General features: G+C 48.9%; 1 protein-coding gene and 2 non-coding genes across 9 annotated transcripts in view; 2 read left to right on the top strand and 1 right to left on the bottom strand.

Moving 5' to 3' along the window:
• Window positions 1-26,106, bottom strand: part of LOC119170521 (polyamine-transporting ATPase 13A3) — a 1,084,416-nt gene that overhangs the window by 386,795 nt on the left and 671,515 nt on the right. The gene's annotated exons all lie outside the window — the stretch shown is intronic.
• TRNAT-CGU (transfer RNA threonine (anticodon CGU)) lies at window positions 8,647-8,719 on the top strand. The gene has a single exon. It is a non-coding gene; the product is annotated as a tRNA-Thr (tRNA).
• Window positions 9,563-9,635, top strand: TRNAT-UGU (transfer RNA threonine (anticodon UGU)). The gene has a single exon. It is a non-coding gene; the product is annotated as a tRNA-Thr (tRNA).

Below are 26,106 nucleotides of genomic sequence, written 5' to 3'. Positions count from 1 at the left end.
TAGCAAACAAATGATTTTATTCTCGGCCATTTCGCTCTGGAATTCACTTACCTCTGATATTAAATCTTCTAAATCACTTTGCGTTTTTATATTCAAACTAAAGACTTTCTTGTTAGGCCCTTCTGTTTGATTGAATTGTAACTGTATTATCATGTATTTTTTTGTTGTGGTATTCATATCCACATTTTTTTAATAGATTGACGATGTATTCCTTGTTTTTTAGTGTTCCTGCTTATTATTCTAAGGGTTTTTTGTTTTCTTTTGTTTTTTCCTCTTTCTCTTTTTTATGCTGTGTTTATGCTGTGTTTATTTGCTGACAATGTATTTCAGTGTTGCTTGATGATTACCTTTTTTTTTTCATCATGGGAGGTCCCGCCTGCGGTTCTTACCTTGGGACCTCCCAGTGAATCTGTACCCATGCACTTTTCCATGTTAACGCTTGTTGATGATGAATAAAAGATGAATAGAAAAAGGACGCGTCCGGTCAATAGGGCAAGATGGTGTCAATGGTGTGGGAGGGGTGACGGCCGTAGAGGAGGTAAAAAGGGGAGAAGCCTGTTGTCGCTTGCGTTGCCGTATTATAGGCGTATGTACTGAATGGGAGGACTAAGTCCCAGTTAGAGTGGTCAGGCGTCACATACATAGACAGCATGTCACCGAGAGTACGATTAAAGCGCTCGGTAGCCCCATTGGTTTGAGGGTGGTAAGCGGTACATGTGCGATGTACAATAGCACACTCAGCGAGCAATTTTTCAATGACCTCGGACAAGAAGGCGCGGCCGCGGTCACTGAGGAGTTCTTGAGGGCCTCCATTACGCAACAAAAAGTGACGCAGTAGGAAAGTGTCAACCTCCTGTGCTGTAGCCGTTTGAAGAGCAGCGGTCTCAGCATAGCGCGTTAGGTGGTCGATAGCAACTATTATCCACCTGTTGCCAGTCGGAGTCAATGGAAGTGGCCCATAAATATCTATTCCAACCCGTTCGAAGGGTCGGGAAGGGCACCGCAAAGGTTGCAGTTCACCAGCGGAGGCGTGTGGTGGAGATTTTTGGCGCTGACATTCGGCACAAGAACGAACGAAGATACGGACGAAGGTATACATACCGCGCCAGTAGTAGCGATGTCGAAGCCTTTCGTAGGTCTTGAAGACTCCTGCGTGGCCACATTGTGGGTTAGCGTGGAAACAGGAACAAATCTGCGACCTCATGGTTCGTGGAACGACGAGCAGCCACTTGCGTCCCTCTGGTGCGTAGTTGCGTCGACGGAGAAGCGTGTCACGTATCGAGAAGTGTGGAACTTGGCGCTGAAGCGTTCGCGTCTTTGGGAGTTCAGAAGTGTCGGAGAGATGATTGAGGAGAGACGCAGTCCACGGGTCATTGCGTTGTTCGATAGCAATGGTGTCAAAGTCAAGCGATGACAATGTGGAATCGCAAGCGGAGTCAGCTGTGGCATTCTCGGAGAGGGGGGAACGGGAAAGGGCGTCGGCGTCAGCATGCTTCCGTCCTGACCAATAAACCACGCGTATGTCATAATCTTGAATTTTCAACGCCCAGCGAGCGAGGCGGCCAGATGGGTCTTTTAACGTCGAAAGCCAGCACAGCGCGTGGTGGTCGGTCACGACGTCAAAAGAACGACCATATAGATATGGGCGAAACTTTCCAAGGGCCCACACAATGGCCAAGCACTCCTTTTCTGTGACGCTGTAGTTGCTCTCAGCCTTGGTAAGTGTGCGACTACCGTATGCCACGACGTATTCCTGATGTTCCGGTTTACGCTGTGCGAGCACAGCACCCAGGCCTACACCACTGGCGTCGGTGTGGATTTCAGTTGGAGCTTCAGGATCGAAATGGCGTAGAATGGGTGGCGTCGTGAAAAGCCATGACAAGGTGGTGAAAGCCTCGTCGCAGGCAGGGGACCAGGATAAGAGGTCTTTACAGCTGCTGAGAAGTTGCGTGAGAGGTGATATATTAGACGCGAAGTTTCGGACGAATCGCCGGGTATACGAACAAAAGCCAATGAAACTTCGAAGTTCTTTGATGGTGGCAAGTTTAGGAAACGCCGTAGCAGCTCGCAATTTCTCGGGATCCGGGAGGATGCCTTCCTTGGAAACAACGTGGCCCAAAATGTTCAGTTGACGCATGGCAAATCGACATTTTTTGAGGTTTAATTGCAAACCGGCGTTAGTTAAGCAAGTAAGGACGTGCTGAAGGCGATGTAAGTGTGTGTCAAAGTAAGGGGTGAAGACCACGATATCATCGAGGTAACACAAGCATATCTTCCATTGTAGCCCACGCAGGATGTTGTCCATCATTCGTTCGAACGTTGCAGGTGCAATGCAAAGTCCGAAGGGCATGACGGTGAATTCATATAAGCCGTCTGGCGTGACAAAAGCAGTTTTGGGGCGATCGGCTTCCGCCATAGGCACCTGCCAGTAGCCTGACCGCAAGTCTAACGAGGAAAAGAACTCGGCACCCTGCAAACTGTCCAAAGCATCGTCAATGCGCGGTAGTGGATAGACATCCTTCAGCGTGATCTTGTTCAATCGCCGGAAATCGACACAGAAACGAATAGAACCGTCTTTCTTTTTGACGAGAACCACCGGAGACGCCCATGGGCTCTGTGAAGGTCGAATGACGCCTCTGCGAAGCATGTCGTCTACTTAGTCAGCAATGACGCGGCGTTCTGTAGCGGACACGCGATAAGGTCGTTGTCGCAGTGGTGAGTGGGACCCAGTGTCGATGTGGTGTTCTACTGCTAAGGCACGGCTGAGAGATGTTTGTTCAACGTCGAAAGAATGGCGGTAGCTCTCAAGAATGGTGAGGAGTTGTGAACGCTGCGAAGATGTCAAATCTGCAGCGATGAATGGTTGAAATATGTTTGCCGACGTTGAGTCAGGCGCTGAGACGACAGCCAGTTCACAGACGGAGGTAGAAGGCACCTCATCGGGGACGGATATAATTTTGGAAGAACTGATTGTCTCGATGTGGCCAAGGCACTCGTGACAAAGTAGGGATAAAGACGACGACTCATGATTATAAATTGGCATTGTGGTTGAGCTTTCTACAAGATCGAGAGCAGCAAAAGGCAGGAGGAAAGCTCTTCGGGCGACGAATATTGTAGATGGTGTGAAGAAGACCGTGCCGTCGGATATGGCGCTTCATGAAACTGGCACGAACGCAAAAGAGCATGGAGGGATGTAGGTGTCATCGCTAACGACAAGTTTAGCGGCAAACTGGGTGTCGACGGATGCTTGGTCATCCAGTGAGCAAAATTCAACCTCAGCCCTAGCACAGTCGATTACGGCGCTATGACGCGACAAAAAGTCCCATACCAAAATAATATTATAGGAGCATGATGAAAGAACCACGAACTCTATCGTACACAGAACGTCCTGAATTGTCACGTGGGCTGTACATACTGCGGACGGTTGAACAGGTTGAGCACTAGCTGTGCGAAGCGATAATCTGTAGAAAGGCGTCGTAACCTTACGAATTGAGCGGCAAAATCCAGCATCTATAACAGAAACAGCTGCACCGGTATCTACAAGAGCGACAGTAGGGATATTTTCGACGAACACATCAATAACATTGGTAGGTGACAAATGAGGACTTGGGCAAACCGAAACTTGCGCAGTTCTTGCCTCAGGAACTGCGTCGTCTAGTTTTCCTCCTCGTTAGGCGGGGGCCGTCGACGCATAGGAGAAGGCAAGCGGCGGCGTGGAGAAGGCGAGCGAAGGCGTCCCGACCGAGGGCGGTGGTCGTCCTGGTAGCGGGCTGGCATTGGAGTGGAGGAACCGTATCGCGCGTTGGGGTCAAGCGGGAAGAAAGGCTCACGGCGGTTTTCATTGGTGATATGCGTCCGGCGGCGGCAATACCTTGAGACGTGTCCGAGGTATCGACAAGCATAACATATCGGGCGATTGTCGAGGGTGCGCCACGGGTTGGCGGTGTTAGTGCTGGTCCAGTGAACTGGAGCTGGGGTATAGCTTGCGCGAGGCTGGAACGGAGGTGCAGGCGCCTTGCGAGTTGGCATGGCTGCAGCCACGGCATAGGTGAGAGGAGCAGCCACAAGATTAGGCTCGCGAGCAGCTGGTAAGGCCTTGGCGACCTCTCCTTGAATGACGTCACGTAGAGACGATGGTAAAGTTGTGGTAGCTTCTGGTGTGAAAGGCACCAAGGAAAGCTGTCGTGCAACTTCTTCGTGGGCAAATGCTTTTATTTCGGCTATTAGTGACGCTTGGTCATGACCACTGATCACACTAGACAGCGATGCCAAATCGTGCGCTGGAGGACGTTTTGTCAGAGCTCGCTGCTTCCGCAATTCATCGTAGCTTTGGCAGAGGCTAATTACGCCGTTAACAGTGGTCGGGCTTTTCGCCAAGAGCATTTGAAAAGCGTCGTCGTCAATCCCTTTGAGGATGTGCTTACATTTTCAGCTTCCGTCATTTCGGCGTTCACGCGTCTGCACAAATCGACGACGTCTTCTATGTAACTTGTGAAGGTTTCACCCGTTTCTTGTGCGCGTGTGCGTAAACGTTGCTCGGCACAAAGTTTTCGGACGGCAGGTCGATCGAAGACTGATACAATCGACGTTTTAAATTGCGGCCACGTTCGGACGTCTGCCTCGTGGTTTCTAAGCGCTAGCTACACCCGCGAGGTAGAACGACACGCGTGTCAACTTGTCCGCGTCCGTCCATCTGCTTTAAGCGCTCATCCGTTCGAAAGTCGAGAGCCAATCTTCAACGTCGTTGTCATCTGTTCCACTGAAGATTGGAGGCTCCCGCTGAGGAACACTGCCTGGACAGGTGGCCGGAAGAGATGGAAGCGTCTGCTGATCGGCGTCCGGCATAGCAGAAGGTAGCCGTCGAGAACGGAGTTCCAGGATGGTAGCGGGAAGGTGTAAGGGACAGTACCCCGCACCTCCACCAATTATAAAGGAGATTTATTAAGCAGAAAGGTTGATGCTTGGAAGGCTTGGAAGGCGATGCACCAGCCGCAATTTCCGAGCTAGAGCCACTGCTGCACACTCGATGCTGCGGCCTATGCGCCGGAGTACATCCTCTTTTTTACAATATATATATATATATATATATATATATATATATATATATATATATATATATATATATATATTGGTATGGCGTTTATTAGCCGGCACACAGCGAGTATACACAATGGCGACAGTAACGGCGAAGCATGAACTCTCCGCGCGAGCGGCGTTCTTTTTGGGTAGACCCACTAGAAAGCACTTGAGAGTTCGACCCATTTCAGTGTTCGGCGGCTTCGCTACAATTACCCCGGGGTCGAAGAGGGAGCCGCCTGGCGACCTAACATCTTGTCACTACGAGCGGGTCATAGTAAGCCTTCAGGCGCTCCACGTTGACTATGTCGCGCCCGTGACGGCGCATGTCCGAAGATTGTTCAATTGGCTCGATAAGATAGTTGACTGGAGATGTGTGCTCGATGACACGGTAGGAACCTTCATATTTTAGGAGTAGTTTGGAAGAAAGGCCAGCTACAGAGGTCGGGATTGAGAGCCATGCAAGGGAACCAGGAAAGAACGTGGGCTCAGAAGTGGCGGAGCCATCACGAATACTCTTCTGCCGTTCTTGCTCATGCGTCGTAAAAGTCTTGGCAAGCTCGCGACACTCTTCAGCAAGCCTGGCGGTCTCGGAAATAGGTGTACACTCAGATGGATCCGGAGTGTACAGGAGTATAGTGTCGATGTTGTGTGACGGGTGCTTTCCGTACAACAACAAGAAAGGTGAAAAACGGGTCGTGCTCTGAGGGGCGGTGTTGTAGGCCTTGGTGACGAAGGGCAGCATAGTATCCCAATTTATGTGGTTGGCGGCGACGTACATCGACAGCATGTCACCGAGGGTGCGGTTAAAGCGTTTGGTCAGACCATTCGTCTGCGGGTGGTAAGCAGTAGTTTTGCGGTGGACAGAATGGCACTCAGTGAGAATGGCGTCGACGACTTCTGACAAGAAGACACGACCTCTATCGCTAAGAAGCTCCTGGGGTGGACCATGGCGCAGTATGAATCGATGCAGTAAGAAGGACGCAACATCACGCGCAGTAGCCGCAGGGAGAGCGGCAGTTACGGCGTATCGCGTTAAAAATCTACGGCTACGATGGCCCAGCGGTTCGCAGTGAACGTCAGAGGGAGTGGTCCATACAAATCGATACCTATGCGCCCAAACAGACGGTCAGGACAAGGTAACGGTTGCAGACCGGCTGGTGACATGTGCGCGGACGGTTTGCGGCGTTGGCAAGCGAGGTAGGAGCGAATGAACTGCTGGACGTAGCGGTACATCCCGCGCTAGAAGTAGCGTTGTCTTATGCGATGGTAGGTTTCGAATAACCCAGAATGCGCGCATTGTGGATCTGAATGGAAGGATTCACATATCTCCGGCTGCCGACTGCGGGGTATCACAAGTAGCCACTGCCGGCCATCGGCGTCGTAATTGCGTCAGTGTAGGAGGCCGTCACGACGGGCAAAATGGTGAGCTCAACAGCGCAAGGCACACGTGGATGGCGTTGCGGACGGATCAGAGAGCAAGTCGATCAGTTGGGCGATCCAATTATCCTTTCGCTGTTCGGTAGCGATGATGTAAACATCAATGGCAGAAACAGCAACCAAGGATACTGAGCAGAGCACGTCAGCTTCACGCAGAGGAGAGCGCGAGAGGGCGTCGGCGTCAGCATGCTGGCGTCCGTTGCGGTAGAGCACGCGGATGTCGTAGTCTTGTAAGCAAGGAGCCCAACGGGTGAGGCAGCCTGAGGGATCCTTCAATGATGACAGCCAGCATAGTGCAGGATGGTCGGTGACAACATCGAATGGGCGACCATACAAGTAAGGTTGAAACTTTGTAAGGGCCCAGACGATCGCCAGGCACTCTTTTTTCGTGACGGTGTAGTTTGTCTCGGCTCTCAAGAGTTTACGGCCTGCATATGCCTCGACATATTCAGGGAAGGCGTTTGATTCAGTAAAAATATCAGCCGTCATGCAGACACTGCGAAATCAGGGCGTCGATGAAGTATATATAAACATCCTGGAAGAAATCTACAGGGGATCAATTGCTACCATAGTGCTTCATAAAGAAAGCAACAGAATACCAATCAAGAAGGGTGTAAGGTAGGGGGACACAATCTCCCCATTTCTATTTACCGCGTGCTTACAGGAGGTTTTCAGAAGCCTAGAATGGGAACAGTTAAAGATAAGAGTTAATGGAGAGTACCTTAGTAACCTGCGCTTCGCCGATGACAATGCATTGCTGAATAACTCAGGGGACGAATTGCAACTCATGATTACAGAGTTAGACAAGGAGAGCAGAAAGGTGGGTCTTAAAATGAATCTGCAAAACACGAAAGTAATGTACAACAACCTCGGAAAAGAGCAGCGCTTCGAAATAGGTATTAATGCACTTCAAGTTGTAAAAGACTATGTCTACTTAGGGCAGGTAATAACCGCGGAGCCGAACCACGAGATTGAAGTAACTAGAAGAATAAGAATGGGGTGGAGCACATTTGGCAAGCACTCTCAATTTGTGACAGGTATATTGCCACTATCCCTCAAGTGAAAGGTATATAACAGCTGTATCTTGCCGGTACTTAGCTACGGAGCAGAAACCTGGAGACTTACAAAGAGGGTTCAGCTTAAAATGAGGACGACGCAGCGATCAATGGAAAGAAAAATGGTCGGTGTAACCTTAAGAGACAAGAAGAGAGCAGAGTGAATTAGGGAACAAACGGGGGTTAAGGATATCATAGCTGAAATCAAGAAAAAGAAATGGACATGGGCCGGGCATGTAACGCGTAGACAGGATAACCGCTGGTCGTTAAGGGTAACTAAATGGATTTCCAGAAAGGCAAGCGGGTTAGGGGGAGACAGAAGGTTAGGTTGGCAGATGAGGTTAAGAAGTTTGCGGGTATATATTGGCAGCAGCAAGCACAAGACCGGGTTCCCTTATTTCATTGAACGAGGGTCTCGTACTGCCAGACTTGGTGTGTTTAGGTTGTATAAGAGGAACAATTAATCAGCTGCCCACTCATAATAAGTTCACGTGCTACGTGACGCCAAACATGCGCATAAGAGTGTTTTCACACTCGTTGTTTGGCTTATAGATGGCGCTGACTGTCGCTCCTATTTCTAAATTCACAGATAAACCCGAAAAAGCGGATGGAGGGAGGGCCGCTGTGATAGCTCAGTGGTTAGAGCATCGAACGCGTAATTCGAAGGTAGTAGGTTCGATTCCTGCTCACAGTTGGTAATTTTTCATTCACCTGTCTTTCTTCTTATTTACATTCCATTGGTTTTATTAACTTCCCTTGTACACTCCTTGGCATTACTGTCTGTTATATCTCATTAATATTGTGTTAAAACACGGAAAAACGAGCCCTTAGGTATACACTTCTTTCCCTTAATTCATTGAACGAGGGTCTCGTACTGGCAGACTTGGTGTGTTTAGGTCGTATAAGAGGAACAAATAATCAGCTGCCCGCTCATAATAAGTTCACGTGCTACGTGACGCCAAACATGCGCATAAGAGTGTTTTCACACTCGTTGTTTGGCTTATAGATGGCGCTGACTGTCGCTCCTACTTCTAAATTCACAGATAAACCCAAAAAAGTGGATGGAGGGAGGGCCACTGTGATAGCTCAGTGGTTAGAGCATCGAACGCGTAATTCGAAGGTCGTAGGTTCGATTCCTGCTCACAGTTGGTGATTTTTTCATCCACCTTTCTTTCTTTTTATTTACATCCATTGGTTTCAATAACTTCCCCTGTACACTCCTTGGCATTACTGTCTGTTATATCTCATTAATATTGTGTTAAAACACGGAAAAACGAGCCCTTAGGTATACACTTCTTTCCCTTATTTCATTGAACGAGGGTCTCGTACTGGCAGACTTAGTGTGTTTAGGTTGCATAAGAGAAACAATTAATCAGCTGCCCGCTCATAATAAGTTCACGTGCTACGTGACGCCAAACATGCGCATAAGAGTGTTTTCACACTCGTTGTTTGGCTTATAGATGGCGCTGACTGTCACTCCTACTTCTAAATTCACAGATAAACCCAAAAAAGTGGATGGAGGGAGGACCGCTGTGATAGCTCAGTGGTTAGAGCATCGAACGCGTTATTCGAAGGTCGTAGGTTCGATTCCTGCTCATGGCTGGTTATTTTTTCATCCACTTTTATTTCTTCTTTCTTCTTATTTACATTCCATTGGTTCTAATAACTTCCCCTGTACACTCCTTGGCATTACTGTCTGTTATATCTCATTAATATTGTGTTAAAACACGGAAAAACGAGCCCTTAGGTATACACTTCTTTCCCTTATTTCATTGAACGAGGGTCTCGTACTGGCAGACTTGGTGTGTTTAGGTTGTATAAGAGGAACAATTAATCAGCTGCCCGCTCATAATAAGTTCACGTGCTACGTGACGCCAAACATGCGCATAAGAGTGTTTTCACACTCGTTGTTTGGCTTATAGATGGCGCTGACTGTCGCTCCTACTTCTAAATTCACAGATAAACCCAAAAAAGTGGATGGAGGGAGGGCCGCTGTGATAGCTCAGTGGTTAGAGCATCGAACGTGTATATCGAAGGTCGTAGGTTCGATTCCTGCTCACAGTTGGTAATTTTTTCATCCACCTTTCTTTCTTCTTATTTACATTCCATTGGTTTTAATAACTTCCCCTGTACACTCCTTGGCATATATATATATATATATATATTATATATATATATATATATATATATATATATATATATGATTGAAGAGAAGGACGCACGTACGAAATGTGGATTTATTAACGTTTCGGCTGGTGGACCAGCCTTCGTCAGAATGATTGCAGTATGTTACAGGCACTTAATATATAGGTAGGCGGATGTATACACAGGAACAGTGCACCACTGCCAGATGCTATGCGCAATGAAAGCAAGGTACATGCGCATGGTGGACACAACACCGCACTGTGACTCACAATCACAAAAACAAAGATATCGCGTAAAAAATAATAATAATCGCGTCACTGGCCAGTGAGATACCACGAGCACAGAACATATAAGAAATATAGGCAATGCGCCGATATATATATATATATATATATATATATATATATATATATATATATATATATATATATATATATAAACTCATTCAAGCATTAAATGTCGGCAAAATTTCACTATGTTGTAGCATAGCCACGTAACAAGTTCATTCTCCCGTAGGAACATACTTGACAATGGAAAACTACACCTTATTTGTTCGTTGCCACAACGTGCAGCCAAGAGTTACCACTGTATTAATGGGGGGCTCAGCCCCCCATTTTTCCTCCGTGGGGGGCTTGTGCCCCCCTTGTCTCTAAGGCTGGTACGCCTATGGTTATGATGACTTTTCCTTGAAGAATTTATTTTTGAAAGTTGTCAACAAAGTTGCATATGTAATCATTCGCAGTATGACACAAGTACCAAATTTGAATTCAGTTAGCAGAATCTTAGCAACAGCTCTAATGCAACGCCTTGTTGTTTTTGCTGAATTTTCATATTGATATTCACTATCTTTTGCGGCTTTTTTTTGCGATATTCACTAACTGTGTGTCGTTCCTCCTTTCTGTCGTTGTTGCCGCTGCTGTTGGTTCAATCCAGTGAACCCACTGTAACATTTCTCCCGTTGCAGACGAAGCCCTGCGGGTGAGAAGTCAGGTGGGCAGTCGCTGAGCGAATGACTTAAGCCGGGCTACATGCGTAACTTCTGTTTTGAATGACCATCCCCCATTGGCAGTGAGGCGTGCATTTCAATGAATCACCTCACTAAGACGCTCAGTTTAACAAACTGTTCAACATAGTCCGAGAGTAGCTTCTTGCAGTGCACGTATGCATACGGGAGTCCATAACCGCATTAATTCACCTGGTTCGCAATTTACTTGGCAGTGTCTGCGATCGTATCTTCATTTTGATCGTTTTCGAGAAGGCAGAGTTTGAAATCTAGCAAGTCTAGAGCTTTCTCCGCCCAGCATAGAGTTTGCGCAATGCCAGCCTCGTGATGACTATAGAAAGAAAAGATCGTATCCAAGGTTGACCTCGCTGGACGAGCGTAAAAAAGGAAGAATGGGCTGTAACCAATGGTGTCGTGTTGCGCGGCGTTAAAGGCGTATGTGACGAATGGAAGCACTTCGTTCAAGTTCTTATGGTCAGAGCTTACGTACATGGATATCATGTTTAACAAGTGTTGGATCCGTGCGCTCAGTCAAGCCATTCGTCTGAGGGTGATGACGGGTCGAATGTCGCAGACTGGAGGCACACAGACGCAGAAGCTCTTCGACCACATCAGCCATAAACTGATGGCCATGGTCACTAATTATCACTAGAGGGGGACCATTACTAAATATTTTGTTACGCAGCGGGTTCAAATCCCGGCTGCGGCGGCTGCATTTCTGATGGAGGCGGAAATGTTGTAGGCCCGTGTGCTCAGATTCGGGTGCACGTTAAAGAACCCCAGGTGGTCAAAATTTCCGGAGCCCTCCACTACGGCGTCTCTCATAATCATATGGTGGTTTTGGGACGTTAAACCCCACATATCAAATCAGTATTTTGTTACGCAGAATGAACCATGATACGTCGCCTGCAGTTGCAGAGGGTAGTGCTACCGTATCGAAGAACCAATTCAGGTAGTCGGCGCACATTATTATCCACTGGTTGCCTTTCAATGAACACGGAAACGACCCTATCAGGCCAATGCCGACTCTTTGGAAAGGTGAGCTGGAAGGTGCTGCAGGAATTAGACAACCGAAGGGGGCGTTGGTAGGCCTTTTAGGACTTTGGCACTCTGTGCAGCTGGCTACGTAGGTGTCGGTTGTCTGGCGCATTCGGGGTCAGCAAAGTCTTGCTTGGACGCGATAGAGTGCTCGCGTATATTCTAAATGATCGGCAATTAGTTGGTCATGCACGACACGTAAAACTGAAGATTGGAGGGCTCCTGGTACCACCAGAAGGTAGCGCGCACCCGTGGCGGCGAAATTTTTTGGATATAAGAGTCCATTCTGTATGCAAAAACGGTCATTTTATCAATCTTTCGCAGCGGAGAAGAGCGGTTCTAGAGTTGAATCATTACGCTGCTGCCTCACGAAGGTTGCGGGGTCTGGAAAATTTTGTTGTATGGTTGCGATTTTCTGGTCGAAGCTATCAGCCTCACATTCCGTGGCAAAAAGGGGCAGCCTGAAAAGACAATCAGCATCTGTATGTCGTCGCCCACTCTTGTACGAGACAGTGGAATTCTACTCTTGCAGACGCAGAGCCTACCGTGTAAGGCATCCTGATGAATCGCGCAGATGGACGAGCCAGCAAAGAGAGTGATGATCGGTGACGATCGTAAACTGACGCCCGTACATGTATGACCAAACCATTGAACAACGAAAATAACCGCGAAGCATTCTTGTTCAGTTTGCCGTATAGTTACGCTCAGGTTTACTTAATGACCGACTTGCGTAGGTGATGACGTGTTCTTCGTTACCCGAGTGTTGAACCAACACACCACCAAGACCAATGCCGCTCGCATCTGTGTGGATCGGCGTCGGCGCGCTAGGACTGAAGTGTCGTACTATCGGTAGGGACGTCAGCAAGAACTTTAGCTGTCGAAACGAAGTTGAACACTCAGGCGTACACTTTAATAAGGCATTCTTGTGCAAGAGGCTTGTCAAAGGATAAGCGACGTTAGCAAAGCGAGGAATGAATTGCCTGAAATGGGAGCACAGCCCAAAAAAGCTCTGGAGTTCTTTCACAATTTGTGTGGCTGAAATGCCTCAACCGCCTCAGTCTTCACAGGTTCAGGCCTGACGCTTTCTTTTTCCACGCGATCTCCCAGCACCAAGGCTTGGCGCTCTACGGAACGACAATTTTTGGAGTTTAGTACAAAACAAGCCTTTTGTATGCAGCTTAGTACACTGCCGAAACGCTCGTTGTGCTCCTGGAATGTATGTCCGAAGATAATAACATCATCGAGATATCGCAAACATACCTCCCAATTTAACCCCCGAAAACTGGTGTTCATAAATAGTCCGAAGGTGGCGGATGCTTTGCATAAGCCGAATGGCATAACGTTAAATTATAAAAATTCCATCGGGTGTTACGAACGCTGCCTTTTCTTTATCACCAGTATGCATCGGGATTTGCCAGTAGCCGCATCTCAAGTCGACGGAAGAAAAGTAGAAAGCTGAATAAAGACATTCGAAAGCATCATTAGTTCGTGAAAGCATCATTAGTTCGTGTACGTTCTTTTTAATGCTATTAAGCCAGCGGCAATCAACACAAAATTATCAACTGCCGTCCTTCTTTTTAACGAGAATGAAAGGTGTGGCCCAAGGATTTAAAAACTCCTGAAAGACTCCCTTTTGCAAAATTCATCAACTTGCTCACTTATTACTTTACGTTCAATTGGTGACACTCGGTACGGCTTCTGCCGTATAGGGTGCGCTGATCCGGTGTGTATACGATGGCTACTTTAGACAGAGGAATTGGGGATGCCTTACCGTTTTGCGAAAAGTCAAACACTGGTGACTGCTGGGATAAAAGGGCTAATAATGTGTGGCGCTCAATTGTGCTGAGGGACCTGCTCACGATCTGTAGAAGCTTTGAATCCGAAGTGCTAGAGTGGAAGGAATCATCTGCAACAGCGTGAAGGACAGTAACTGAAGCCGGTGTTTCCTCTCTGAAGAGTGCATGCGAGCTCATACCATGCAGAAGGTATAAATATGGGCTGGGCCGCGTAATTCATCGTCCATAACCCGGATCGTCCTTCAACTAGCGACACAAAGCAATGTTACACCAACACGTTCTTCTTCGCACAAGCTGAGTGTAGAGATTCTGTTGCGGCGTCAAATGTAGTAGGAGCTCCCCCAGAGCAAAATACCGGAAAGAACACGCTACACTGCGCAGCAATCCCTACACCCTGGGCAACACAGAATGCCCTTTCTTGACTCGGTGAGTTCTCGACGAGCCCGGTCATGAGCTCGTGGTGTACCAAAAGCTCCCCAGATCGACAGTCAACTGTAGCACCACACTCCCGTAATAAATCTAGGCCTAAAATAACGTCGCAAGTAGATTTAGGAATCACGGCGAATTCAGTGGTAAATACTTTGCCGCACAAACATCTACTGTACAAACGGCGACCGGACACAATGAGTCACCACTTACATTACAAATCGACGATGTGTTGATCCTCGAAAATATAACTTTTATCCCAGAAGAGTTTTAAAACTAATGCTCATCACTGAAACTATTGCCCCAATATCTACAAGAGCTATAGTAGGGACATCCTCAACACACCGATGAACTTTGTTTTTCAGCATGAAGGCTGACGGAGGTTTATCGGTTGGCAGCGCACAGTATCCAGTGACCTCACTCCCATCAGCTGCACTGCCTAGTTTTCCGGTGGTACATGACGGGAAGCGACGCCATGGTGACGGCGACTGGGGAGCACGTGGAGCAGGTGGTGGCGTTAAGCTGTGGTCGGGGGCTGGTGATGAGTCCCGGAGATTTCTTTGGCGAAATTGACGACTGGAAGTTGGGAGTGTTGGCCATGATGATGAAAACGGTCCATTGCTTGAATGGTAGAAACGTCGTGAAGGCACTTCTCGGAGTTGCATGCTGTCAGTGATCACGAAATCTTGAGATGGGCCCTGGGATACCGTAACTATAGCACACAGGAGATGGCCTAAATGCACGGTGCTGCTCGAACGCCTCATTTCTTTTACCTGGCATGGAATATCTGTCCTGATTGTTGCAATATCTGTAGCACATTGTGGTCGAGTAAGTAGTGGGGAACCGCGCTGGGGTATAGGTGTTTTGCCGATACTGCTCGTTGGCGAACGGAGGTCGGTTTGCCGGCTCGAACAGAAGCACAACTCGGTAGATGTCCATATTCACCACGTCGATATATGGTGGGGACAAGGAAGGAAGTAGTCCAGACTGGTTGCCTCAGTAATACTCATCACTGCTGCAGTGGCTTATTTCACGGCACCGGAGCAGCTCTTCCCGAACTCTCTGTCGTATTGTCGATGTAAGATCGAACGGAAGGTTGGTGTCGACACTACACTCTCAGTCAGGTGCCGGATAATGAACGGCATATATGCAGCGCGGTCCTGCGTACTGACTAAAATCCTTTCTATAGGGAGCCCGGCAATAAAAAAATACCCATGACAGGCGCGCGGCGTGGTAGTAACGCATACAGCCCGTAAGAGCAGGCGCAAGAAGTAAAAAAAGGAAAAAAGGTGACTGCAGCCGTCTCCGTCCTGCCAGCCTGGCGCCAGGAGCCGGCATCAACTTACGCAGAACCGTTCCGACACAAGCGCGAGCGTGGAGAAAAAAAATCCCCCCCCCCCCCCAGCGCACGGCACCGACATCACGTTCAGCGTCACCTGCATGCCGTGGCATTTGTGCGCCGCATTTCGTCGCGCTGTCTTGTGATGGTCGTTTTTCTGCAAGATGGCCTGGGACAAAAACATTTTCTAGTGCCATATGGCACACTTTATTCAACATATCATACACCTCTCTGCATTTGGGCAAACACTGGGATTTGCAGTCCCATTGTTACTCTTTCGATTTCAATAAAAGAGTACAAACAACTTTCCGGTTATCAGTGCTCGAGGTATGACATTGTGCCATGCACATGTCATACCTACTAGTGCATGCGCGACAGCTTACTGAAACACTGGCCTAAGTATGATGCTAATGTTCTACGAAGCAAGTTGAACTGATGGTTTAGGAAAACATGGCAAAAAGAAAAACTGAAAACAGCGAGACAGAGAAAGATCAAAATTGAAAATCGATTGGTTGATCTGTGAATAATGGTTACGTAATTTGATGATGAACATCAAGTACAGAAGTCAGAAGTCAGGTGCAGAAGTCCACAAGAGAGCGTATGTCACCGACATTTGCTAACTCTTTGAATATTAAGCACATTTCTCATATTCCAGCATGGATTTGTAACAGTGAACCACGACCAAGACAACCTGTCTATTGCTGAGGAAATAATGTCCCAGCTATAAAAATCCCCATGTTCTGAAAAGCAACTGCTAGCAGTAAGAATAAGTATTTTGAGGTTCGTTTTGCACCATTTCTTGTCTTAAACTGCACGCGGGTGTTCCCGAAAGAGATGTGCAGAAGCATTATTTATTCGGAAGGAGACCGATTTGCCCATCGCTAATTTGTGTCCGTCATACTTGACCTTGGCGCACGTTCCGGCATTTACTTGAACAGCGCTGTGATGCTGAATAAAGTTAAGAGTAGTCCTCCCCCCCCCCATAAATCATATCAGCTAAAGGCTGAAAGAGCGTAAAAACTACTTTATATAGCGAAATGATGCGCATACATTCTATTTGGAAAAAAAAATCTATTCATCAAATTGCTAAAAAGGCGCTGCTACCCCAGCGTGCAGCTCGCGGCAGTTCGTGCGTACGAAATGCGAATGTTAGAGTGGGCAGGCTAAAACAGCCATGCAACCCCTACGTGCGAAAGCGCATTGTCTTCAAACAGCTGAGAATAGGCTGCTGTAACTGACACGCGTGTAACTCCCGAAACAAATCAGCGAAATTTCTCACAGCACAAGCACGTGTGAGAAAAATACGTAGGTTTTTACAGCCGAACACAGCCTCGTCCGTGAATTTCGGTCAGTGTAAACCCCCGCGGTTCATGGGGAAGCACTGAAATGACTCACAAACACCCGTTAATCGTTCTTGCGGAACGGCGCACCACGAACAGAAGTCGGAGACGAAAGCACTCACGGTGGTTGTCTCGAGTTCTTGAAGTCCTACAAACTATTCGCTGATCAAATGCATGCACATGGCACAAAAACAGTTCGAGGTTGCGCCGACGGTTTGCAAAAAGCCCCTTTGTAGATATGTACCCCCCCACCCCCCCCCCCCCCCCCGAAAAAAACTCGCCTTCATGCGGGGTGGCGCTGTGGTGCAATGGGTAAGACTTCTGCTTCACCTCTGTGTGTATTATGCATGCTAATCTCGTAGGTGTAGGTGATTTTGATACTAATGGTTTACTAATTACCTGTAGTCATAACATCCTCCACATTATCTGCGTGAAGCCCAACACAAAAGCGTAAAATATTGCTTTTTTTTTCACCACCGCATCAGGGCCGGGCCGCCTACGTAAATGCCACGCCTAACCGCAGGGCGTGTCTTGCCAGGAAAAAATTGACCAAAAATACCGCCTAATGTTTGTGCCGGCTATACTGAAGGCCACTTCAAATCGGGCTGGTTTCTCTAGGACACGGCCACGGAGCCACGTAGAAGCGGCGATAATTTGACTTAATTTCCTGCCTGCAGGCGTGTAGTCTAGCCAGGGTTTGAATAAGGGTGTAGCTACTGTTGGCAAGTTAGTCAAGCAGCCAAATTTTGGTGCTATATGACACAACTTGAGTGCTTCAAAAGTACGCCAGTGCATTATGACATCGGTCTCAGACGACAGGTTCTTTTTGGAGATCAAGAACTGGTACACATCCTCCGCTATTCCATTAGAAAGATGGGCAACTTTGTCTTCTTCGTACATATTAGGGTTAACAAGTTTATAGAGCTATAGAATCTCTTCGATGTAAGTGGTGCATGTCTCACCAGTCAGCTGAGCCCTTTGATATAGGGTGTGTTCAGCCCGCTTCTTTTTTGCTGTGGTGTCTCCAAAGCACCTCTCGAATTCATCTATAAACGTTTCCCAAGTGGTGAGCGTATCCTCTTGGTTGTAGTACCACAGGAAAGCAGTGTTGGTAAGTGAAAGCACGACATACTATTGCTGAGTGGCAGTGACCCCGCCGTTAAGTTTGCTCACTCGCTTGTACTGCTTTAACGATTCGTCCACGTCTTCCTCGCCAGTCCCACCAAATGTCGGCGGCTCCTTGTAAGGATGGGAACAAGACACCATCCTCGGGACATCGGACTGCAGAAGCATCTCTACTGCTGAGTTTGGTAATAGTCTCGCAAGGCGATGACTCCAACGAGCACGAAGGAAGGGAAATTACGTTGTTAAAGACTCGGGGTACCCAGCCCCTCGACCACTCCGTTACGTGACTTGTAAACGAGGTTAAACAGAAGTTTATTTACAAGGGACGGACGGCAAGTGAATGTCGGAACTACGCGTCGTTCTTCTCTTCCTCATTTCTATCGTTCTCGCTGCTGTTGGTTCAATGTAGTGAACCCACTGTGTATACTGTCACCTTCGTCTTTCTTGGGGGACAATAATAATGAGATTGGGACAATAATAATGGGAGGTGGGGCTAGTCAGGCTGCTATAGCGCAGATTTTTTCCTACTTTCCATGCCACAATTGTTTCTTGTTTGTGTAAATCACGGTGTATCGTTGTGGTGAAATAAATTTCAACTTTCAACTTTCTTTCAGATCCAACAGATAATAATGCCAAGGAATATACAGAGTTTTGACACACCATTATTATGTCATAACACGGAAAAACGAGCCCTTAGGTATACACTTCTTTCCGTTATTTATTAACGAGGGTCTCGTACTGGCAGACTTGGTGCCATTAGGTAATATACGAGCGACTATTGGTCAGCTGCCAGCTCGTAATGAGCTCACGTGCTACGTGATGCCAAACAGGCCCATAAAGAGTGTGCCACACTCGCCTCCATGTCAACAGGTGGCGCTGACTAACACTCCCACGTTTAAAATGACATATGAATCCAATAAAGTGGCTTGAGAATAGCCGCCATGGTAGCTCAGTGGTAAAGCATCAAAAGCGTTATTCGAAGGTCGCAGGTTCGGTTCCTGCTCATGGCAAGTTATATTTTCACCCACTTTTCTTTCTTCACATTTACATTACAATTGGTCTAATAGCTTCCCCTATAAGGTCCTTGGCTATAATGTCTGGTATATCCCAATATATATATATACATACATACATATATATATATATATATATATATATATATATATATATATATATATATATATATATATATATATATATATATTGACGCTATGATGAATGGGAGACGTGGCGTGGCTCATGCGCCATGTTTACTTCATTGAGCACTTCTTCCTCACCTTTTCCCACCATGCATTCATACGTCACATGATTCCCCCTCCCCCCGAAGGATGACACCAGTTATACCATACAACAGCTTGAAGAAGACAATAAACAGAATAATGTCGAAAATCGCAGTGTCACGTCTCAACGGAGTTCCACGGTCTCTTGAAATCTTCGAGACCGAGGGAGCTGTCCAGTGAAATCTTAACAACTCGAGTGGATGAGGCTGACTCTTGCGTTCCGGACAGAGCGGGCTACGCGTCGATACCGACAGTGCTGGTAGAACTCTTGTTCGGGCTTCGCAAGTTTGGAACGCCTTGTTGCGTTGGCAGCTCGGATGTCGTCGGGTTTGTATTTTTCGCTGTGAATAATGCAATGCCGATGCTTCTCGCTTGCGGGCTTCTCAACAGACTGTGATGGACTGCCTGAGTGCTTGCGGTTTGCAAGCAGTGCTTACGCGTCTTTCTCGGTGTTTATGTGGTGTTGCCGTCAGTGTAATAGCAGGCGCAGGGAGCGTCTCTGGTGACTGTTCCTTGTACGAAAGTGTCTAATGTCTTGAAGTGGTCTTTGGTTTGGAGATGGTATTTTTTATGTTGTTCCATTGGTGAACGCGCTTCGGTTGAAATTCGCGTTCATCGATGCCTTTGTTGCAGTCTCTCTCGTGGTCGCATGTGTTTGTGGAGTTGGCTTTGCTTGCTTTGCTGATGTTGCTCAGGTGATGGCTGTAGTGGAGCCCCTTTCGGAATTGAGCATTCATTTCTTTCGCAAGTTTACGTGTCCCGTAGACAGCTGATGCATGATTATCTGGTCTCTTGCTTGTCGCGCATAGTTCGTAATGTGCCATTATTGCTAGCATGCTCTTCAGAGGCTTCGATAAGGTGGTCCAGTATGGACGCTTTTGACAGACAGCTGCGCGCAAGGTTTGATGTATGTATTACTTCTGCATTGTTTCGGTTTTTGGAGCTGTGATCACTGGATGAGGATACCACACGTGACGTAACATTACTAGGTTAAAACTTTAGATTTCGGCAAGGCGGCGGTGCCGTAGAAATGGCACGAAGCTCTTCAGAGACTTCTTCTTCGCTGTTCAATGTGAGTGGTTCTTGCGCCTGGTAGCGTGCGACGTTCCATGCGTCTCAGCCTTCTGTTTTCTTTGGACTGTCGAGGGTGTGTGCACCGGATGGTGTTGCATGAAACCATGCGGAAGGAGAATGGCTTGACACAGTATTATCCCGATGCGCCAGGTCATCCAACATGAATACGGCATCTTTATAAGGTGAATGGTGAGCGATAGGACCACTTGAAGAGCCGCGTGATGGAAAACCGCGTGGTGGACGGCATATGAAAGACGAAGAATGAAGGGCGAAAGGTGGGTGAGCAACGTCTTGTGTCATATACTGGAGCGAAGACTTTCAATATGCCGACTTACGTGCAGAAGGGAGGCGCGCTTTGTGGTTAGGTTTTTCCCAAAACACGCATGGTCTTCTGTGTGTAAACACATGTGCCACTTCGTCTTGTGGCAGTTGTCGATTCGCGCTGGGCTTTCTAATGCTTGAAGACAGCTTCGGGAATTGACGATAGAAAGCGGTTTTCTCCAGATGGTTGGCAATAAGTAGGTCTTGGTCATAGTCGTTAAAACAAGCGATCATCTCTTCTTTATTCTTTTGCCATGGATCGTCGTTTTCAAAGATGTGGGTAGGTAGAATTTGAAAGCATCACTGGAGACGTAGTCCGTAAAGTTGCTGATCATCTCCCGTTCCGACCATCATGCAGCGGTAGCGTGGAGCTCGAACAGGTAGAACCAGTCCTGCACGAGTCCATCATCTGCTGCTCCGGTGTAATTGAGGATGTCAAGGTCGGCCAATGGTTTTCTGATGGTGCGGGTCGTTCTCGTTCTAGGTGATGATTAGGTAGTCGATGTATGGTCAGGGTGTCTTGTGGGGAACTGCGTTGATGATTAGTGACTGATGAAGGGGCAGGCAGGTCTCCTTCCCGTCGACTTGTTTGACGCTATTGATGTATCCCTGGCTCATACGCCATGTTTATTCGTTTAAGCACTTATTCCTCAGGTTCTCCCACCATGCCTTCATACGTCACACACACATACACACACACACACACACACACACACACACACACACGCACACACACACACACACACACACACACTCACTCACACACACAAATATATATTGCCACGTTCCATTTCACAAGTTCTTGTTATCGTTCCGAAACACCACACAATTCTCGGCGCAAACCGCGCCTGCAGGTTTCGAGAAGGTACCGGATTGTAGTAGATCATTTCGATAAGATCGCGCCCACTGTGCGAATGGTACAGATTGTTCTGGAACCTACGCCGCCGCCAGCGATAACGCTAGAACATTCGACGACAAGGGTATAAATGCCGACACGCTTCGCCGCTTGTCAGTTGTTGATCGAAGGCCGACGCTGCGTTCGCCGCTATCAGTCCGAGACTGCTATCTGTGCAAGACTGCTGCTGTAATTAGGCTTTCCCTTTACCGGGCACAGGTTCGCCCAAATAAACAGTTAAATCCCAACACGAAGTTTCCTGTCTTTGGCCATGCCACGACCCCGTGACATCTGGTGGAGGTGCTGCTTCGTTCATGTACCGGACGCCCCCGTCGCGGAGAAGACACCGACACCAACCAAGAGCAGCGAACGAGCCGCCGACAGCAAGGTCTCCCACCGGAGTACAGCCTTCTACAAGACAAGGCGCGGAAGACCAAAACCATGACCTCGACTGCAGCGACAATGACAACCGGAGCATCCCAGCCCGCGATCGTCATTCATCAACCCAGGGAACCACCAACGTTCCATGGCTCATCGTTTGAAGACCCGGAAACCTGGCTAGAAACATACGACCATGTGGCCGCCCTCAACCACTGGGACAACGAAGAAAAGCTCCGTCGTGTGTACTTCTACCTGGAAGACATCGCAAGGACCTGGCTAGAGAATCGGGAGTCCACGCTCCGAACGTGGGATGTCTTCTGCGGCGCATTTCTGCAAACGTTCGCAAGCGTCGCTCGCAAAGAGAGGGCCGCTGCTCTACTCGAGACCCGGGTTCAGCTACCAAATGAAAAGGTTGGAATTTTCACAGAGGAGATGACCCGCCTATTCCGTCACGCTGACCCAGACATGCCTGAGGAAAAGAAAGTTCGTTTCCTCATGCGAGGGGTCAAACAGGAGCTCTTCGCGGGACTGATGAGGAATCCACCGAACACCGTCCAAGAATTTGTATCCGAGGCGACCACCATCGAAAAAACACTGGACATGCGCACCAGACAGTATAATCGTCGCCTGACTCCAGAATGCGCTGCTGCTCAAGCCAGTGACTCCGACGACCTGCGTGAAACGATCCGAGCGATCGTGCGGGAAGAGCTGCGCAAACTGGTGCCTTCGGCGCAGCCTCAAGTGGATTGGATTGCCGACATTGTGCGAGAAGAAGTCCGGCAATCGCTTCGAATTCCCGAAACACCGCCGCCCGAGCCAGAAACTATGAGTTACGCCGCTGCAGTGCGCCACAACGCTCCTCCCCATCCACGCCAAAACGCCGCCCCGTCACACTTCCGTCGCCAGACGCCACCACCGCCACCACCCCAACCGACGCCCTACCGTTCCCCAGCGGGCCAGCGCACTGCACCGAGGAAAACGGACGTTTGGCGTGCACCTGACAACCGCCCGCTCTGCTACCACTGCGGCGAGGCCGGGCACACATACCGCCGTTGCCAGTACCGACAGATGGGACAGCGTGGCTTCGCCGTCAATGCACCGCGTCCGCAGCCAGGAGATCGGCCACGTGACATCGCCGACTACCTGGCAGGAACTCAATGGACACCACGAAGTCCTTCCCGTTCGCCGTCGCCCAGCCGCCGCATGTCACCGCACCCCCGGCAGTACTCTGGCCCAACGCGGGGCCGGTCTCCTAGCCCGTATCCGGGAAACTAAGGGCAGCAACCGATAGAGGTGCGGTTGCTGTGCGACGAACTACCGAAGATCCTCCGACGACGACGCCGACGCGACGGAGCTTTTTGAACACAACACCAACCAGGCAAAGCCCTGAAGGCAAAAAGCTCACTTACCGAAGGTGGCCGGACGACGCAACATGGAAGCAGCGGAACAAGCTAACGCAGCCGTGACCCGACGCCACGCCCTAACTGTAATGCGAGACGGCGAACTAGCGACCTCGACGTTCTTATCGACGGCCACAGTGTGACTGCTCTCGTCGATACTGGAGCCGACTATTCTGTCATCAGTGGGTCATCCGCCGCGAAGTTAAAAAAAGTTAGGACAGCTTGGAAAGGCCCTGAAATCCGCACAGCCGGAGGTCATCTCGTAACGCCTGCAGGAATCTTCACAGCGAGAGTCACCATTAACGGCCGTATTTATCCTACAGACTTTGTAGTCCTACAGCGTTGCTCGAGAGATGTCATCCTTGGCATGGACTTCTTATGCCTCCATGGTGCTGTCATCAACCTAAAAACAAGGTCGATAACGTTATCCACAGAAGAAGCACTACCGCCGCACACGCCGTCAGGACCCCATGCCTTGAATGTGCTGGAAGAACATGTCACCATTCCGCCTCGCTCAAGCGTCATTATTTCAGTCGGCGCTCCGAAATCACCTGACTTGGAAGGCGTAGTTGAAGGCAGTCAGCATCTGTTGGTCACCCGAAATATTTGCGTCGCAAGAGGAATTGCAGAGCTGCGGGGAGGCAAAGCAACGGTTATGCTTACGAATTTCAGCAATGAGTACAAACATGCGAACAAAGGAACAACGGTCGCATACATCGAAGAAATTGTCGAAGCCACCAGTGCTTTCGCCCTCGCCGATTCTGTGGAACCTGCTCAGAGGAACCAAGCCCCTCCCATAGCTTTCGACGTCAATCCCAGACTTCCGAACGATAAGCGAGAACAGCTCAAGGCCCTGCTCCTGCAATACGAAGATTGCTTTTCGTCGTCATCGAAAATTCGGCAGACCGCAATCACGAAACATCGAATCATAACCGAAGAAAATGCCAGACCACTCCGTCAGAGTCCATACAGGGTTTCGACGCGAGAACGTGAGGCAATGAAGAGACAAGTTGATGAAATGCTGCGAGATGACATTATCCAGCCGTCCAAGAGTCCGTGGGCATACCCCGTGGTGTTTGTAAAGAAAAAGGATGGGACTTACGTTTCTGCGTCGATTATCGCCGCCTGAACAAAATCACAAGAAAGGACGTGTATCCTCTCCCACGAATAGACGACGCACTTGATCGGCTCCATAACGCCAAGTACTTCTCGTCAATGGACCTCAAGACTGGCTAATGGCAAATTGAAGTCGACGAAAGAGACCGAGAGAAGACGGCGTTTATAACACCGGACGGCCTCTTCGAGTTTAGGTGATGCCCTTCGGCCTTTGCTCAGCGCCTGCAACTTTTCAACGCGTTATTGATACAGTACTGGCAGGATTGAAGTGGCAGACCTGCCTTGTGTACTTGGACGACGTCGTCGTGTTTTCCTCGAGTTTTGACGGGCATCTTCGGCGCCTTGAAGCTGTACTTCAAGCCATCAAGTCGTCCGGACTCTCACTGAAGCCATAAAAGTGCAGATTTGCGTATGAGAAGCTCTTGTTTCTGGGGCACGTTATCAGCAAGTGTGGAGTTCGTCCCGATCCACTGAAAACAGCCGCCATCGCCAACTTCCCGCCGCCCACTGACAAGAAGGCCGTGCGCCAACTTCTGGGCCTGTGCGCCTATTATAGGCGGTTCGTGAAAAACTTCGCCCGCATCGCCGATCCTCTCACTAACCTTACCAAGGCCGACTCGGAGTTCAAGTGGGAAACGCCACAGGAACACGCTTTCCAGGAGCTTAAACATCGCCTCCAGACGCCTCCGTTACTGGCCCATTTCGACGAATTCGCCGAGACAGAAATACATACTGACGCAAGCAGCGTAGGTCTTGGCGCCGTTCTTGTGCAGAGGGCTGACGGACTTGGAAGGGTTATTAGTTACGCCAGCCGATCGCTATCCAAAGCAGAAGCCAATTATTCCACAACAGAAAAGGAGTGCCTCGCCATCATCTGGGCTACGTCGAAATTTCGCCCCTACCTCTATGCCAGGCCCTTCAAAGTTGTGAGCGACCACCACGCCTTGTGTTGGCTAGCCACCTTGAAGGACCCTTCAGTTCGCCTCGCACGATGGAGCCTGAGACTTCAAGAATATGACATTACTGTCATTTACGAGTCCGGCAAAAAACACTCCGACGCTGACTGTCTCTCTCGTGCGCCTGTCGACCAACCACTACCCGACGACTCGGATGACGACTACTTCTTGGGAACGATAACTACCAACGACTTCGCTGAACGACAGCGGGCCGACCCGGAACTTAAAGCCCTAATAGAATACCTCGAAGGCAGGACCGCCGAAGTCCCAAAGGTATTCAAGCGCGCACTTGCGTCGTTCTTTCTGCGAAACGGTCTTCTACAAAAGAAAAACTTTTCACCGCTTCGAGCTAAGTACCTCCTTGTGGTGCCTTCAGCTCTGCGACCAGAACTCCTGCAGGCCCTGCACGACGATCCGACGGCAGGGCACCTCGGTGTTTCCCGCACGCTCGCGAGGATACAAGAAAGGTACTACTGGCGACGTCTTACCACCGACGTCACTCGTTATGTGAGGACATGCCGGGACTGTCAGCGACGCAAGACACCGTCGACAAGGCCAGCGGGACTTCTGCAGCCAATTGATCCACCTTGCCGACCTTTCCAGCAGATTGGTATGGACCTACTGGGGCCGTTCCCGATGTCGGCTTTCGGAAACAAGTGGATCGTGGTAGCTACCGACTACCTCACCCGCTATGCCGAGACAAAAGCCCTGCCAAAAGGCAGTGTATCCGAGGTAGGTAAGTTCTTCGTCGAAAATATCGTCCTACGTCACGGGGCCCCGGAGGTCCTTATCACCGACAGAGGAACGGTATTCACTGCTGACTTAACTCAAGCGATCTTGGCATACAGCCAAACAAACCACCGCCGGACGACAGCGTACCACCCACAGACCAACGGCCTC

The sequence above is a fragment of the Rhipicephalus microplus genome, chromosome 3 (assembly GCF_043290135.1).
Source record: "Rhipicephalus microplus isolate Deutch F79 chromosome 3, USDA_Rmic, whole genome shotgun sequence".
Lineage (NCBI taxonomy): Eukaryota > Metazoa > Arthropoda > Arachnida > Ixodida > Ixodidae > Rhipicephalus > Rhipicephalus microplus.
This window is presented reverse-complemented; position numbering and strand designations above follow the sequence as displayed.